The sequence below is a fragment of the Littorina saxatilis genome, linkage group LG7 (assembly GCF_037325665.1).
Source record: "Littorina saxatilis isolate snail1 linkage group LG7, US_GU_Lsax_2.0, whole genome shotgun sequence".
NCBI classification, from domain to species: domain Eukaryota; kingdom Metazoa; phylum Mollusca; class Gastropoda; order Littorinimorpha; family Littorinidae; genus Littorina; species Littorina saxatilis.
This window is the reverse complement of record NC_090251.1, coordinates 598950-613949: the sequence shown is the minus strand read 5'-3', so window position 1 is coordinate 613949 and position 15000 is coordinate 598950.

The following is a 15000-nucleotide window of genomic DNA, read 5'->3' as shown; positions in this document are numbered from 1 at the left end:
TATGGTTGAAAGTCGTTAGTATGGTGTGGCAGTAATATGGTTGGAAGTCGTTAGTATAGTGTGGGAGGAGTATGGTAGAAAGTCGTTAGCATGGTGTGGCAGTAATATGGTTGGACGTCGTTAGTATAGTGTGGGGGGAGTATGGTAGAAAGTCGTTAGCATAGTGTGGCAGTAATATGGTTGGAAGTCGTTTGTATAGTGTGGCAGTAATATGGTTGGAAGTCGTCAGTATAGTGTGGCAGTAATATGGTTGGAAGTCGTTTGTATAGTGTGGCAGTAATATGGTTGGAAGTCGTCAGTATAGTGTGGCAGTAATATGGTTGGAAGTCCTTAGTATAGTGTGGCAGTAATATGGTAGGAAGTCGTTAGTACGGTGTGCGAGGAGTATGGTAGGAAGTCGTTAGTATAGTGTGGGAGAAGTATGGTAGGAAGTCGTTAGCTTAGTGTGGCAGTAATATGGTTGGAAGTCGTTAGTATAGTGTGGGAGAAGTATGGTAGGAAGTCGTTAGTATAGTGTGGGAGGAGTATGGTAGGAAGTCGTTAGCATAGTGTGGCAGTAATATGGTTGGAAGTTGTTAGTATAGTGTGGGAGAAGTATGGTAGGAAGTCGTTAGTATAGTGTGGGAGGGGTGTGGTAGGAAGTCGTTAGTATAGTGTGGGAGAAGTATGGTAGGAAGTCGTTAGCATAGTGTGGGAGGAGTATGGTAGGAAGTCGTTAGTATAGTGTGGGAGAAGTATGGTAGGAAGTCGTTAGTATAGTGTGGGAGGAGTATGGTAGGAAGTCGTTAGTATAGTGTGGGAGAAGTATGGTAGGAAGTCGTTAGTATAGTGTGGGAGAAGTATGGTAGGAAGTCGTTAGCATAGTGTGGGAGAAGTATGGTAGGAAGTCGTTAGTATAGTGTGGGAGAAGTATGGTAGGAAGTCGTTAGCTTAGTGTGGGAGGAGTATGGTAGGAAGTCGTTAGTATAGTGTGGGAGAAGTATGGTAGGAAGTCGTTAGTATAGTGTGGGAGGAGTATGGTAGGAAGTCGTTAGTATAGTGTGGGAGAAGTATGGTAGGAAGTCGTTAGTATAGTGTGGGAGAAGTATGGTAGGAAGTCGTTAGTATAGTGTGGGAGAAGTATGGTAGGAAGTCGTTAGTATAGTGTGGGGGGAGTATGGTAGGAAGTCGTTAGTACGGTGTGGGAGGAGTATGGTAGGAAGTCGTTAGTATAGTGTGGGAGGAGTATGGTAGGAAGTCGTTAGTATAGTGTGGGAGGAGTATGGTAGGAAGTCGTTAGCATAGTGTGGGAGGAGTATGGTAGGAAGTCGTTAGTATAGTGTGGGAGAAGTATGGTAGGAAGTCGTTAGTATAGTGTGGGAGAAGTTTGGTAGGAAGTCGTTAGTATAGTGTGGGAGGAGTATGGTAGGAAGTCGTTAGTATAGTGTGGGAGGAGTATGGTAGGAAGTCGTTAGCATAGTGTGGGAGGAGTATGGTTGGAAGTCGTTAGTATAGTGTGGGAGGAGTATGGTAGGAAGTCGTTAGTATAGTGTGGGAGAAGTATGGTAGGAAGTCGTTAGCATAGTGTGGGAGGAGTATGGTAGGAAGTCGTTAGCATAGTGTGGGAGGAGTATGGTAGGAAGTCGTTAGTATAGTGTGGGAGGAGTATGGTTGGAAGTCGTTAGCATAGTGTGGGAGGAGTATGGTAGGAAGTCGTTAGTATAGTGTGGGAGGAGTATGGTTGGAAGTCGTTAGCATAGTGTGGGAGGAGTATGGTAGGAAGTCGTTAGCTTAGTGTGGGAGGAGTATGGTAGGAAGTCGTTAGCATAGTGTGGGAGGAGTATGGTAGGAAGTTGTTAGCATAGTGTGGGAGGAGTATGGTTGGAAGTCGTTAGTATAGTGTGGGAGAAGTATGGTAGTAAGTCGTTAGCTTAGTGTGGGAGGAGTATGGTAGGAAGTCGTTAGTATAGTGTGGGAGGAGTATGGTAGGAAGTCGTTAGTATAGTGTGGGAGGAGTATGGTAGGAAGTCGTTAGTACGGTGTGGGAGAAGTATGGTAGGAAGTCGTTAGTATAGTGTGGGAGAAGTATGGTAGGAAGTCGTTAGTATAGTGTGGGAGGAGTGTGGTAGGAAGTCGTTAGTACGGTGTGGGAGGAGTATGGTAGGAAGTCGTTAGTATAGTGTGGGAGGAGTATGGTAGGAAGTCGTTAGTATAGTGTGGGAGGAGTATGGTAGGAAGTCGTTAGTATAGTGTGGGAGAAGTATGGTAGGAAGTCGTTAGCATAGTGTGGGAGGAGTATGGTAGGAAGTCGTTAGTATAGTGTGGGAGGAGTATGGTTGGAAGTCGTTAGCATAGTGTGGGAGGAGTATGGTAGGAAGTCGTTAGTATAGTGTGGGAGGAGTATGGTTGGAAGTCGTTAGCATAGTGTGGGAGGAGTATGGTAGGAAGTCGTTAGCATAGTGTGGGAGGAGTATGGTAGGAAGTCGTTAGCATAGTGTGGGAGGAGTATGGTAGGAAGTTGTTAGCATAGTGTGGGAGGAGTATGGTTGGAAGTCGTTAGTATAGTGTGGGAGAAGTATGGTAGGAAGTCGTTAGTATAGTGTGGGAGGAGTATGGTAGGAAGTCGTTAGTATAGTGTGGGAGGAGTATGGTAGGAAGTCGTTAGTATAGTGTGGGAGGAGTATGGTAGGAAGTCGTTAGTACGGTGTGGGAGAAGTATGGTAGGAAGTCGTTAGTATAGTGTGGGAGAAGTATGGTAGGAAGTTGTTAGTATAGTGTGGGAGGAGTGTGGTAGGAAGTCGTTAGTACGGTGTGGGAGGAGTATGGTAGGAAGTCGTTAGTATAGTGTGGGAGGAGTATGGTAGGAAGTCGTTAGTATAGTGTGGGAGGAGTATGGTAGGAAGTCGTTAGTATAGTGTGGGAGAAGTATGGTAGGAAGTCGTTAGCATAGTGTGGGAGGAGTATGGTAGGAAGTCGTTAGTATAGTGTGGGAGAAGTATGGTAGGAAGTCGTTAGTATAGTGTGGGAGAAGTATGGTAGGAAGTCGTTAGCTTAGTGTGGGAGGAGTATGGTAGGAAGTCGTTAGTATAGTGTGGGAGAAGTATGGTAGGAAGTCGTTAGTATAGTGTGGGAGGAGTATGGTAGGAAGTTGTTAGTATAGTGTGGGAGAAGTATGGTAGGAAGTCGTTAGCATAGTGTGGGAGGAGTATGGTAGGAAGTCGTTAGTATAGTGTGGGAGGAGTATGGTAGGAAGTCGTTAGTATAGTGTGGGAGGAGTATGGTAGGAAGTCGTTAGTATAGTGTGGGAGGAGTATGGTAGGAAGTCGTTAGCATAGTGTGGGAGGAGTATGGTAGGAAGTCGTTAGCATAGTGTGGGAAGGAGTATGGTAGGAAGTCGTTAGCATAGTGTGGAGGAGTATGGTAGGAAGTCGTTAGTATAGTGTGGGAGGAGTATGGTTGGAAGTCGTTAGCATAGTGTGGGAGGAGTATGGTAGGAAGTCGTTAGCATAGTGTGGGAGGAGTATGGTAGGAAGTCGTTAGCATAGTGTGGGAGGAGTGTGGTAGGAAGTTGTTAGCATAGTGTGGGAGGAGTATGGTTGGAAGTCGTTAGTATAGTGTGGGAGAAGTATGGTAGGAAGTCGTTAGTATAGTGTGGGAGGAGTATGGTAGGAAGTCGTTAGTATAGTGTGGGAGGAGTATGGTAGGAAGTCGTTAGTATAGTGTGGGAGGAGTATGGTAGGAAGTCGTTAGTACGGTGTGGGAGAAGTATGGTAGGAAGTCGTTAGTATAGTGTGGGAGAAGTATGGTAGGAAGTCGTTAGTACGGTGTGGGAGGAGTATGGTAGGAAGTCGTTAGTATAGTGTGGGAGGAGTATGGTAGGAAGTCGTTAGTATAGTGTGGGAGGAGTATGGTAGGAAGTCGTTAGTATAGTGTGGGAGAAGTATGGTAGGAAGTCGTTAGCATAGTGTGGGAGGAGTATGGTAGGAAGTCGTTAGTATAGTGTGGGAGAAGTATGGTAGGAAGTCGTTAGTATAGTGTGGGAGAAGTATGGTAGGAAGTCGTTAGCTTAGTGTGGGAGGAGTATGGTAGGAAGTCGTTAGTATAGTGTGGGAGAAGTATGGTAGGAAGTCGTTAGTATAGTGTGGGAGGAGTATGGTAGGAAGTCGTTAGTATAGTGTGGGAGAAGTATGGTAGGAAGTCGTTAGTATAGTGTGGGAGAAGTATGGTTGGAAGTCGTTAGCATAGTGTGGGAGGAGTATGGTAGGAAGTCGTTAGTATAGTGTGGGAGGAGTATGGTAGGAAGTCGTTAGCATAGTGTGGGTGGGGTGTGGTAGGAAGTCGTTAGTATAGTGTGGGTGGGGTGTGGTAGGAAGTCGTTAGTATAGTGTGGGAGAAGTATGGTAGGAAGTCGTTAGTATAGTGTGGGAGAAGTATGGTAGGAAGTCGTTAGTATAGTGTGGGAGGAGTATGGTTGGAAGTCGTTAGCATAGTGTGGGAGAAGTATGGTAGGAAGTCGTTAGTATAGTGTGGGAGGAGTATGGTAGGAAGTCGTTAGTACAGTGTGGGAGGAGTATGGTTGGAAGTCGTTAGTATAGTGTGGGAGGAGTATGGTTGGAAGTCGTTAGCATAATGTGTGTGTGTGTGTGTGTGAGTGTGTGTGTGAGTGTGTGTGTGTGTGTGTGTGTGTGTGTGTGTGTGTGTGTGTGTGTGTGTGTGTGTGTGTGTGTGTGTGTGTGTGTGCACACTGCATCTATTGTACATCGCCGTGAGCTGTAGTGAGAAGGGGAGATTTATAAGCGTTCTTTATTAATATTATTATTTAAGTTATTGAGACATCCCAGTGCACTAAGGGATTTATAGAGTAAATCGAGAAAATTCATTATTGAACGAAGCGCATAGCGCTGAGTTCAATAATTATTTTCGAGATTTGCTCTATAAATCCCTTAGTGCACTGGGATTGTTTCAATAACGATATTGTCAGTACCGCCAGAGAAAAAAAAAGAAGATTCAAAACGCACATTTTGCAACGCGCATTTGGACAGGCGTAACTGTGTGGTCAGGTTTGTGTCAGATCTACTTTTGTGTGGGCTGTCTCAAGTGTGTCGTGCTTTCGTCACACGCAAACTCTTGTTTTAATTTCTGTTGGTAAATTCCAGTGTAGCGTTAAGCTAAAAAGTGATGATCTTTCAAGACCTCATTTAAACTCGGAGAAAGGACTGTGCTCTTAATTTGCGATTCGAAACCTTCATCGAGCTTCGACAGATTGACTGTGCAGAGTTTTGCCCCTTGCCAAGGTCGACGGAAAGCGGCACATTTTCAAAATAAATGTGGCATGTTTCTCGTGTGGTATCTTCACTCATCGGGGAGTCTGGTACTAAATATGAACGGTAAGAATGCTCTGAACCCTACACGTATTATATCCCCATCGTTTTTTCGTTCACATTTGCCCAACATGTTAATTTGCTGAGCGGGGTTTATGTCGTCTGCTAGGGCAATCAAACCACTGCAGTCTGCACTGAGTCTGCACGCACGAGGCAGGCTGGTAATAAGTCTTATATATGGTAAGAACGTTCTGAACCCTACACGTTTTCGATTACGATTGTTCTTGCCTTGAAATAATAATTCGGAAACCATTCATTTACTGAACTGATGCAGTCGTATTTCAGTGTAGTCAGTGCTACGTATGACAGAGTCGATCGAGTCAGTCACTCTTCCAAACTGGTCTAGCTGGTACGTTATCGGAATTTATTCCCCCCTCTGCTTCTTTACCTCTGTAAACTTGTAGAGCTAGTTATTTTTCGATAATGACCCAGCAACCAAACAAATAACGAGCCAGCAACAGCCTGAATCCTCGATAGTGCAATGGGTTGAGAAGCTGTTCTGTTTCGGTACTACTTTTGCGACTGAAAAGTTCCAAACGCTCTAATGTACGAAGTATACATTTCTGGAGCAAACAATACAAACATACCGCATTTAAATTAACAACTACAGGCCTGAACACATGAATCTCCATATAAAATCCATGAGTTCGGTTGTTTTCTGAATCTAGATCTGACGTGCACAAACCGTTCATCACAAGCAAATTCCCAAGGCAAGTAACTCATACTCTAGCCGACAAGAGTAGTTCCCCTTCTTTTAACGCAGTTTCTTCGACAACACTGACTGCAATCCGACGGTCAGTTTTCAACAATATTTCATTTTATAAACAGATCACACGCAACCAAATGCACACATCTCATCAATTTAAACAACATAAAGCGGTTTCATACACTATTTTCCCCAGAAAACTGAACTTCATACAGTAATTAACGTTGGAACACGGGTGCAAAAGTTCGTCTGCTAGTCCCATTTGACGAAAGAACATTATCTTTAGCGATACTAAAACATAAACAGAACACACAATATCTGCCTTTACCGCCACAGCAGAATAACAGCTTATCTGTGTACTTGATTTTAGTCTAAAACAGGGAAACTGACAAGAAGTGTTAACAGAATGGAATGATTTGCACGGAACTATACAACCGCGCATCAATCGATCGCCTGCGCAGGTTGACTGGTTGAGTGATTCGGATTCGATCAAACTTTCGCACAAAAACTCCTGTTTTCTTTGAATAACTGAAGAAAGGGGGAATAAAGAGGTTACACACCTCGTCTCAGTGATTATTAAAAATAATGGTCTCAGTTCGCGGTCATGAAAAAGCTCGCTGAAGCTCGCATTTTTCATGATCCGCTAACTTCGACCATTATTTTTAATAATCACTGAGACTCGGCATGTAACCTCTACCTAACTCATCATTTGGTAATGTGGATGATAAGCTACATGCCACTAACACGGCATATGAGAAGAATCTATGCAAGTCGGCGAAAATTAGATGAAACACAGCAGCTTCTATTTTTAGATCAGTGGCACAGTGGCACAGGCACATGCAATCTGTCAGAAAAAAAAACCACTTCTGCTTTAATTGAGAAGCAGGGAATTTATGGTCATTTGGTATTGTGGAGAATATAAGCTACATGTCATTAATTAATTCTGAGGATGAGAGCACAGTCTTGCTTTGGCAAACAATCAACTGGTTCACATCAGTCATGTGACACCAGTACTTACTGACAATTATTATTATTTAAGTTATTGAGTGCACTAAGGGATTTATAGAGCAAATCGAGAAAATTAGTAATTAATTCTGAGGATGAAAGCACAGTCTAGGCAAAGGGCGGAAGAATACGCTCTCATAGAGTGGGAATAATATGGTCCGGGGTCCAGTAGCTCAGTTGGTAGAGCACTGGACTTGTGATCGAGAGGTCGCAGGTTCGAATTCGGGCCGGGACGGACACGGGTCAACTTTATGTGCAGACCCAGAGACGGAAGCCATGTCCCACCCCCGTGTCATCACAATGGCACGTAAAAGACCTTGGTCATTCTGCCATAAGTGCAGGTGGCTGAATACACCTAAACACGCAGACACCTGGGTAGCGCGACTCCGTTGCTGCTAGCTTTCCACTGGGAGGAAGCGACCCGAATTTCCCAGCGATGGGACAATAAAGTAATGAAAAATGGAGAAAAAAAATGAATGAAAAAAAAACTATAGACTGTAGACGTACATAATTGGTCAGGTTATAATTCACGCTTACCTGTACATGCATATGTGGCCACGGTCAGGTTATAATTCACGCTTACCTGTACATGCATATGTGGCCACGGTCAGGTTATAATTCACGCTTACCTGTACATGCATATGTGGCCACGGTCAGGTTATAATTCACGCTTACCTGTACATGCATATGTGGCCACGGTCAGGTTATAATTCACGCTTACCTGTACATGCATATGTGGCCACGGTCAGGTGTGCAGACACCAACCTTCCACGTGTAGTTACCGGTAAGCCACGTCAATTCAAAGACGATGAAACTCGGCACATTTGACGGCAATGAAGCCACGTCAATTCAAACACGATGAAACTCGGCACATTTGATAACTACGAATCCACGTCAATTGACAGATTATGAAACTCGGCACATTTGACGACTATGAAACTCGGCACATTTGACGACTATGAAACAAGTTGTAAACACTGTGCAATAACCAGCCAGCAAAGCACGTGAGTAGCGAAGCTTGAAGCACAGACAGGGCGGACCAGGCCGAGACAAGGAAGAGCGAGAGACAGGCAGGTGGCAGCGAGCAGACCAGACTCCCCCTCGCTCGGCGCTCGGCGCTTGACGGCACAACGGAGTGAGGAGCGCTGGCGTAGCAGTAGAAGATCTTTGGCTGGGCGCAGGGAAGGGGCAGAGAGAGAAAGAGCGAGAACGGAGAGAGAGCAGAGAGAGAGAGCGGAGGGAGCGCGGTGCTGCCAGCTAGCCGTCCCACAACCATTGCCTGCACCAACACCAACACCAAATTGTTTGTTTGTGTTTTGTTGCTGTTGCTGTTGTTGTTGTTTGCATTGTTCTGTGTTGTTGTTGGTGGTGGGGGTGGGGTTTTTGTTGGTGTTGTTGTTGTTGTTGTTTGCATTTTTCTGTGTTGTTGGTGGTGGTGGGGGTGGTGGTTTTGTTGGTGTTGTTGTTGGTGTTGTTGTTGTTGTTGGAGTGTTTTTTTATTGTTGTTGTAGTTGTTGTTGTTGATGTTGTTGTTGATGGTGTTGTTGTTGTTACTCTTGCTGCTGCTTCTGGCGACGTCTACGAGGTTTCTTTGTGTTGTATTGTGATGGCCTCCAGTGAACAGCCTTGTGTTGTATTGTGATGGCTTCCAGTGGACAGCCTTGTGTTGTATTGTGATGGCCTCCAGTGAACAGCCTTGTGTTGTATTGTGATGGCCTCCAGTGAACCCCTTGTATTATATTGTGTTGTATTGTGTTGCATTGTGTTGTATTGTGTTGTATTGTGATGGCCTCCAGTGAACAACCTCGTGTTGTATTGTGTTGTATTGTGATGGCCTCCAGTGAACAGCCTTGTGTTGTATTGTGTTGCATTGTGATGGCCTCCAGTGAATAGCCTCGTGTTGTATTGTGTTGTATTGTGATGGCCTCCAGTGAACAGCCTCGTGTTGTATTGTGTTGTATTGTGATGGCCTCCAGTGAACAGCCTCGTGTTGTATTGTGTTGTATTGTGTTGCATTGTGATGGCCTCCAGTGAATAGCCTCGTGTTGTATTGTGTTGTATTGTGATGGCCTCCAGTGAACAACCTTGTGTTGTATTGTGATGGCCTCCAGTGAACAGCCTTGTGTTGTATTGTGATGGCCTCCAGTGAACAGCCTTGTGTTGTATTGTGTTGTATTGTGATGGCCTCCAGTGAACAGCCTTGTATTGTATTGTGTTGTATTGTGATGGCCTCCAGTGAACAGCCTTGTGTTGTATTGTGATGGCCTCCAGTGAACAGCCTTGTGTTGTATTGTGATGGCCTCCAGTGAACAGCCTCGTGTTGTATTGTGATGGCCTCCAGTGAATAGCCTTGTGTTGTATTGTGATGGCCTCCAGTGAACAGCCTTGTATTGTATTGTGTTGTATTGTGATGGCCTCCAGTGAACAGCCTTGTGTTGTATTGTGTTGTATTGTGATGGCCTCCAGTGAACAGCCATGTGTTGTATTGTGATGGCCTCCAGTGAACAGCCTTGTGTTGTATTGTGGTGGCCTCCAGTGAACAGCCTTGTGTTGTATTGTGTTGTATTGTGATGGCCTCCAGTGAACAGCCTTGTGTTGTATTGTGATGGCCTCCAGTGAACAGCCTTGTGTTGTATTGTGATGGCCTCCAGTCAGCAGCCTTGTATTGTATTGTGTTGTATTGTGATGGCCTCCAGTGAACAGCCTTGTGTTGTATTGTGATGGCCTCCAGTGAATAGCCTTGTGTTGTATTGTGATGGCCTCCAGTGAACTGCCTTGTGTTGTATTGTGATGGCCTCCAGTGAACAGCCTTGTGTTGTATTGTGATGGCCTCCAGTCAGCAGCCTTGTGTTGTATTGTGATGGCCTCCAGTGAACAGCCTTGTGTTGTATTGTGATGGCCTCCAGTGAACAGCCTTGTGTTGTATTGTGATGGCCTCCAGTCAGCAGCCTTGTATTGTATTGTGTTGTATTGTGATGGCCTCCCGTGAACAGCCTTGTGTTGTATTGTGATGGCCTCCAGTGAACAGCCTTGTGTTGTATTGTGATGGCCTCCAGTGAACAGCCTTGTGTTGTATTGTGATGGCCTCCAGTGAACAGCCTTGTGTTGTATTGTGATGGCCTCCAGTGAATAGCCTTGTGTTGTATTGTGATGGCCTCCAGTGAACAGCCTTGTGTTGTATTGTGATGGCCTCCAGTGAACAGCCTTGTGTTGTATTGTGATGGCCTCCAGTGGACAGCCTCGTGTTGTATTGTGTTGTATTGTGATGGCCTCCAGTGGACAGCCTTGTGTTGTATTGTGATGGCCTCCAGTGAACAGCCTTGTGTTGTATTGTGATGGCCTCCAGTGGACAGCCTCGTGTTGTATTGTGTTGTATTGTGATGGCCTCCAGTGAACTGCCTTGTGTTGTATTGTGATGGCCTCCAGTGAACTGCCTTGTGTTGTATTGTGTAGTATTGTGATGGCCTCCAGTGAATAGCCTTGTGTTGTATTGTGATGGCCTCCAGTGAACTGCCTTGTGTTGTATTGTGATGGCCTCCAGTGGACAGCCTCGTGTTGTATTGTGTTGTATTGTGTTGTATTGTGATGGCCTCCAGTGAACAGCCTCGTGTTGTATTGTGATGGCCTCCAGTGAACAGCCTCGTGTTGTATTGTGTTGTATTGTGATGGCCTCCAGTGGACAGCCTCGTGTTGTATTGTGTTGTATTGTGATGGCCTCCAGTGAACTGCCTTGTGTTGTATTGTGATGGCCTCCAGTGAACAGCCTTGTGTTGTATTGTGTTGTATTGTGATGGCCTCCAGTGGACAGCCTTGTGTTGTATTGTGTTGTATTGCGATGGCCTCCAGTGAACAGCCTTGTGTTGTATTGTGTTGTATTGTGATGGCCTCCAGTGGACAGCCTTGTGTTGTATTGTATTGTGATGGCCTCCGGTGGACAGCCTTGTGTTGTATTGTGATGGCCTCCAGTGAACAGCCTTGTGTTGAATTTTCATGGCCTCCAGTGAACAGCCTTGTGTTGTATTTTCATGGCCTCCAGTGAATAGCCTTGTGTTGTATTGTGATGGCCTCCAGTGAACAGCCTCGTGTTGTATTGTGATGGCCTCCAGTGAACAGCCTTGTGTTGTATTGTGATGGCCTCCAGTGAACTGCCTTGTGTTGTATTGTGATGGCCTCCAGTGAACAGCCTTGTGTTGTATTTTCATGGCCTCCAGTGGACAGCCTTGTGTTGTATTGTGATGGCCTCCAGTGGACAGCCTCGTGTTGTATTGTGTTGTGTTGTGATGGCCTCCAGTGGACAGCCTCGTGTTGTATTGTGTTGTGTTGTGATGGCATCCAGTGGACAGCCTCGTGTTGTATTGTGTTGTGTTGTGATGGCCTCCAGTGGACAGCCTTGTGTTGTATTGTGATGGCCTCCAGTGGACAGCCTCGTGTTGTATTGTGTTGTGTTGTGATGGCATCCAGTGGACAGCCTTGTGTTGTATTGTGATGGCCTCAAGTCAGCAGCCTCGTGTTGTATTGTATTGTATTGTGATGGCCTCCAGTGGACAGCCTTGTGTTGTATTGTAATGGCCTCCAGTCAGCAGCCTTATGTTGTATTGTGATGGCCTCCAGTGAACAGCCTTGTGTTGTATTGTCATGGCCTCCAGTGAACACCTTTGTGTTGTATTGTGATGGCCTCCAGTGAACAGCCTTGTGTTGTATTGTGATGGCCTCCAGTGAACAGCCTTGTATTGGATTGTGTTGTATTGTGTTGTATTGTGATGGCCTCCAGTGAACTGCCTTGTGTTGTATTGTCATGGCCTCCAGTGAACAGCCTTGTGTTGTATTGTGTTGTATTGTGATGGCCTCCAGTGAACTGCCTTGTGTTGTATTGTGATGGCCTCCAGTGAACAGCCTTGTGTTGTATTGTGTTGTATTGAGATGGCCTCCAGTGAACAGCCTCGTGTTGTATTGTTTTGTATTGTGATGGCCTCCAGTGAACAGCCTTGTGTTGTATTGTGATGGCCTCCAGTGAACACCCTTGTGTTGTATTGTGATGGCCTCCAGTGAACTGCCTCGTGTTGTATTGTTTTGTATTGTGATGGCCTCCAGTGAACAGCCTTGTGTTGTATTGTTTTGTATTGTGATGGCCTCCGGTGAACAGCCTTGTGTTGTATTGTGTTGTATTGTGATTGCCTCCAGTGGACAGCCTCGTGTTGTATTGTTTTGTATTGTGATGGCCTCCAGTGGACAGCCTTGTGTTGTATTGTGATGGCCTCCAGTGAACAGCCTTGTGTTGAATTGTGATGGCCTCCAGTGAACAGCCTTGTGTTGTATTGTGTTGTATTGTGTTGTATTGTGATGGCCTCCCGTGGACAGCCTCGTGTTGTATTGTTTTGTATTGTGATGGCCTCCAGTGAACAGCCTTGTGTTGTATTGTGATGGCCTCCAGTGAACTGCCTTGTGTTGTATTGTGATGGCCTCCAGTGAACAGCCTTGTGTTGTATTGTGATGGCCTCCAGTGAACAGCCTTGTGTTGTATTGTGATGGCCTCCAGTGAACAGCCTTGTGTTGTATTGTGTTGTATTGTGATGGCCTCCAGTGAACTGCCTTGTGTTGAATTGTGATGGCCTCCAGTGAACAGCCTTGTGTTGTATTGTGATGGCCTCCAGTCAGCAGCCTCGTGTTGTATTGTGTTGTATTGTGATGGCCTCCAGTGAACTGCCTTGTGTTGTATTGTGATGGCCTCCAGTGAACTGCCTTGTGTTGTATTGTGATGGCCTCCAGTGAACAGCCTTGTATTGTATTGTGTTGTATTGTGATGGCCTCCAGTGAACAGCCTTGTGTTGTATTGTGTTGTATTGTGATGACCTCCAGTGAACAGCCTTGTGTTGTATTGTGATGGCCTCCAGTGGACATAAAGGGATAGTACCGGGCAGTGGACTTACAGGGATAATACCGGGCAGTGGACTTAAAGGGATAATACCAGGCAGTGGACTTAAAGGGATAATACCGGGCAGCAGACTTAAAGGGATCTTACTTAAGAACAAGTCGCGTAAGGCGAAATTACTACATTTAGTCAAGCTGTGGAACTCACAGAATGAAACTGAACGCACTGCATTTTTTTCACAATGACCGTAGTCCGCCGCTTGTGCATAACGGAGTGAAACTGACGAGCCTGTTCAGCGTGGTAGTGGTTTCGCTGTGCTGCATAGCACGCTTTTCTGTACCTCTCTTCGTTTTAAATTTCTGAGCGTGTTTTTAATCCAAACATATCATATCTTGATGTTTTTGGAATCAGGAACCGACAAGGAATAAGATGAAATTGTTTTTAAATCGATTTCGGAAATTTAATTTTGATCATAATTTTTATAATTTTAATTTTCAGAGCTTGTTAATTATAACATATTTATATATTTTTGGAATCAGAAAATGATGTAGAATAAGATGAACGTAAATTTGGATCGTTTTATATAAAAAAAAATTATTACAATTTTCAGATTTTTAATGAGCAAAGTCATCAATTAATTTTTAAACCACCAAGCTGAAATGCAATACCGAAGTACGGCCTTTGTCGAAGATTGCTTTACAAAAATTTCAATCAATATGATTGAAAAATGAGGGTATGACAGTGCCGCCTCAACTTTTACAAAAAGCCGAATATGACGTCATCAAAAGTATTTATCGAAAAAAAGAAAAAAAAGTCCGGGGATATCATACCCAGGAACTCTCATGTCAAATTTCATAAAGATCGGTCCAGTAGTTTGGTCTGAATCGCTCTACACACACACACACGCACAGACAGACAGACAGACAGACACACACACACACACACACACACACACACACACACACACACACACACACACACATACACACACACATACACACACACACACACCACGACCCTCGTCTCGATTCCCCCTCTATGAAAAAGGCCCACAGATGGGTTCCAATGTTATACAAATAATGCAACTGCGCAGGAGTACTGCCTTCACTTTGGACAAGGAAGTGTTTTAAAAACCCAAAAATAGGCCAAGGAAGACCAGTCTTGTTGGGTTTTTTCGACTGCGTTACTTCCCTTGTTTTTGTACTTGATGAACGTTACCAGGGACCGCGTCATAGATAGCGCCCCTGTCCTTCCGCCAAGCGGCGTTCCTGAACTACTTTTTATCTCCAACACCCGAAAGAGGCAGCGCTCGATTTGATCAATTACCATACTTGTGGTGCGTTTTCAAGCAAATCGTGTCATATGGTACAGTGCATTCCCCAGAATCGTCAAACTCGCCAGAAACTCCCCCAAATGGGTTCGATCAATGATATCCCTTTACACAATCAGGATGTTATTGTTTGACGTCCCCCTAATGGGTTCCATCAATGATATCCCTTTACACAATCAGGATGTTATTGTCTGACGTCCCCCTAATGGGTTCCATCAATGATATCCCTTTACACAATCAGGATGTTATTGTTTGACGTCCCCCTAATGGGTTCCATCAATGATATCCCTTTACACAATCAGGATGTTATTGTTTGACGTCCCCCTAATGGGTTCCATCAATGATATCCCTTTACATAATCAGGATGTTATTGTTTGACGTCCCCCTAATGGGTTCCATCAATGATATCCCTTTACACAATCAGGATGTTATTGTTTGACGTCCCCCTAATGGGTTCCATCAATGATATCCCTTTACACAATCAGGATGTTATTGTTTGACGTCGCCCGTGCGGTGCCCGTCACGACCAGCGTCACGCCAAGTCGTCATCAAGTCGTCATCAAGTAGTCATCAAGCCGTCACCATGTCGTCATCAAGTCGTCATCAAGCCGTCATCATGTCGTCTTCAAGTCGTTATCAAGTCGTCACCAAGTCGTCATCAAGCCATCCAGTGTAGTGAGTCAGGGAGGTAAAAACCCAAGTGAACACCTTCTTTACTTGCATGTGGTGG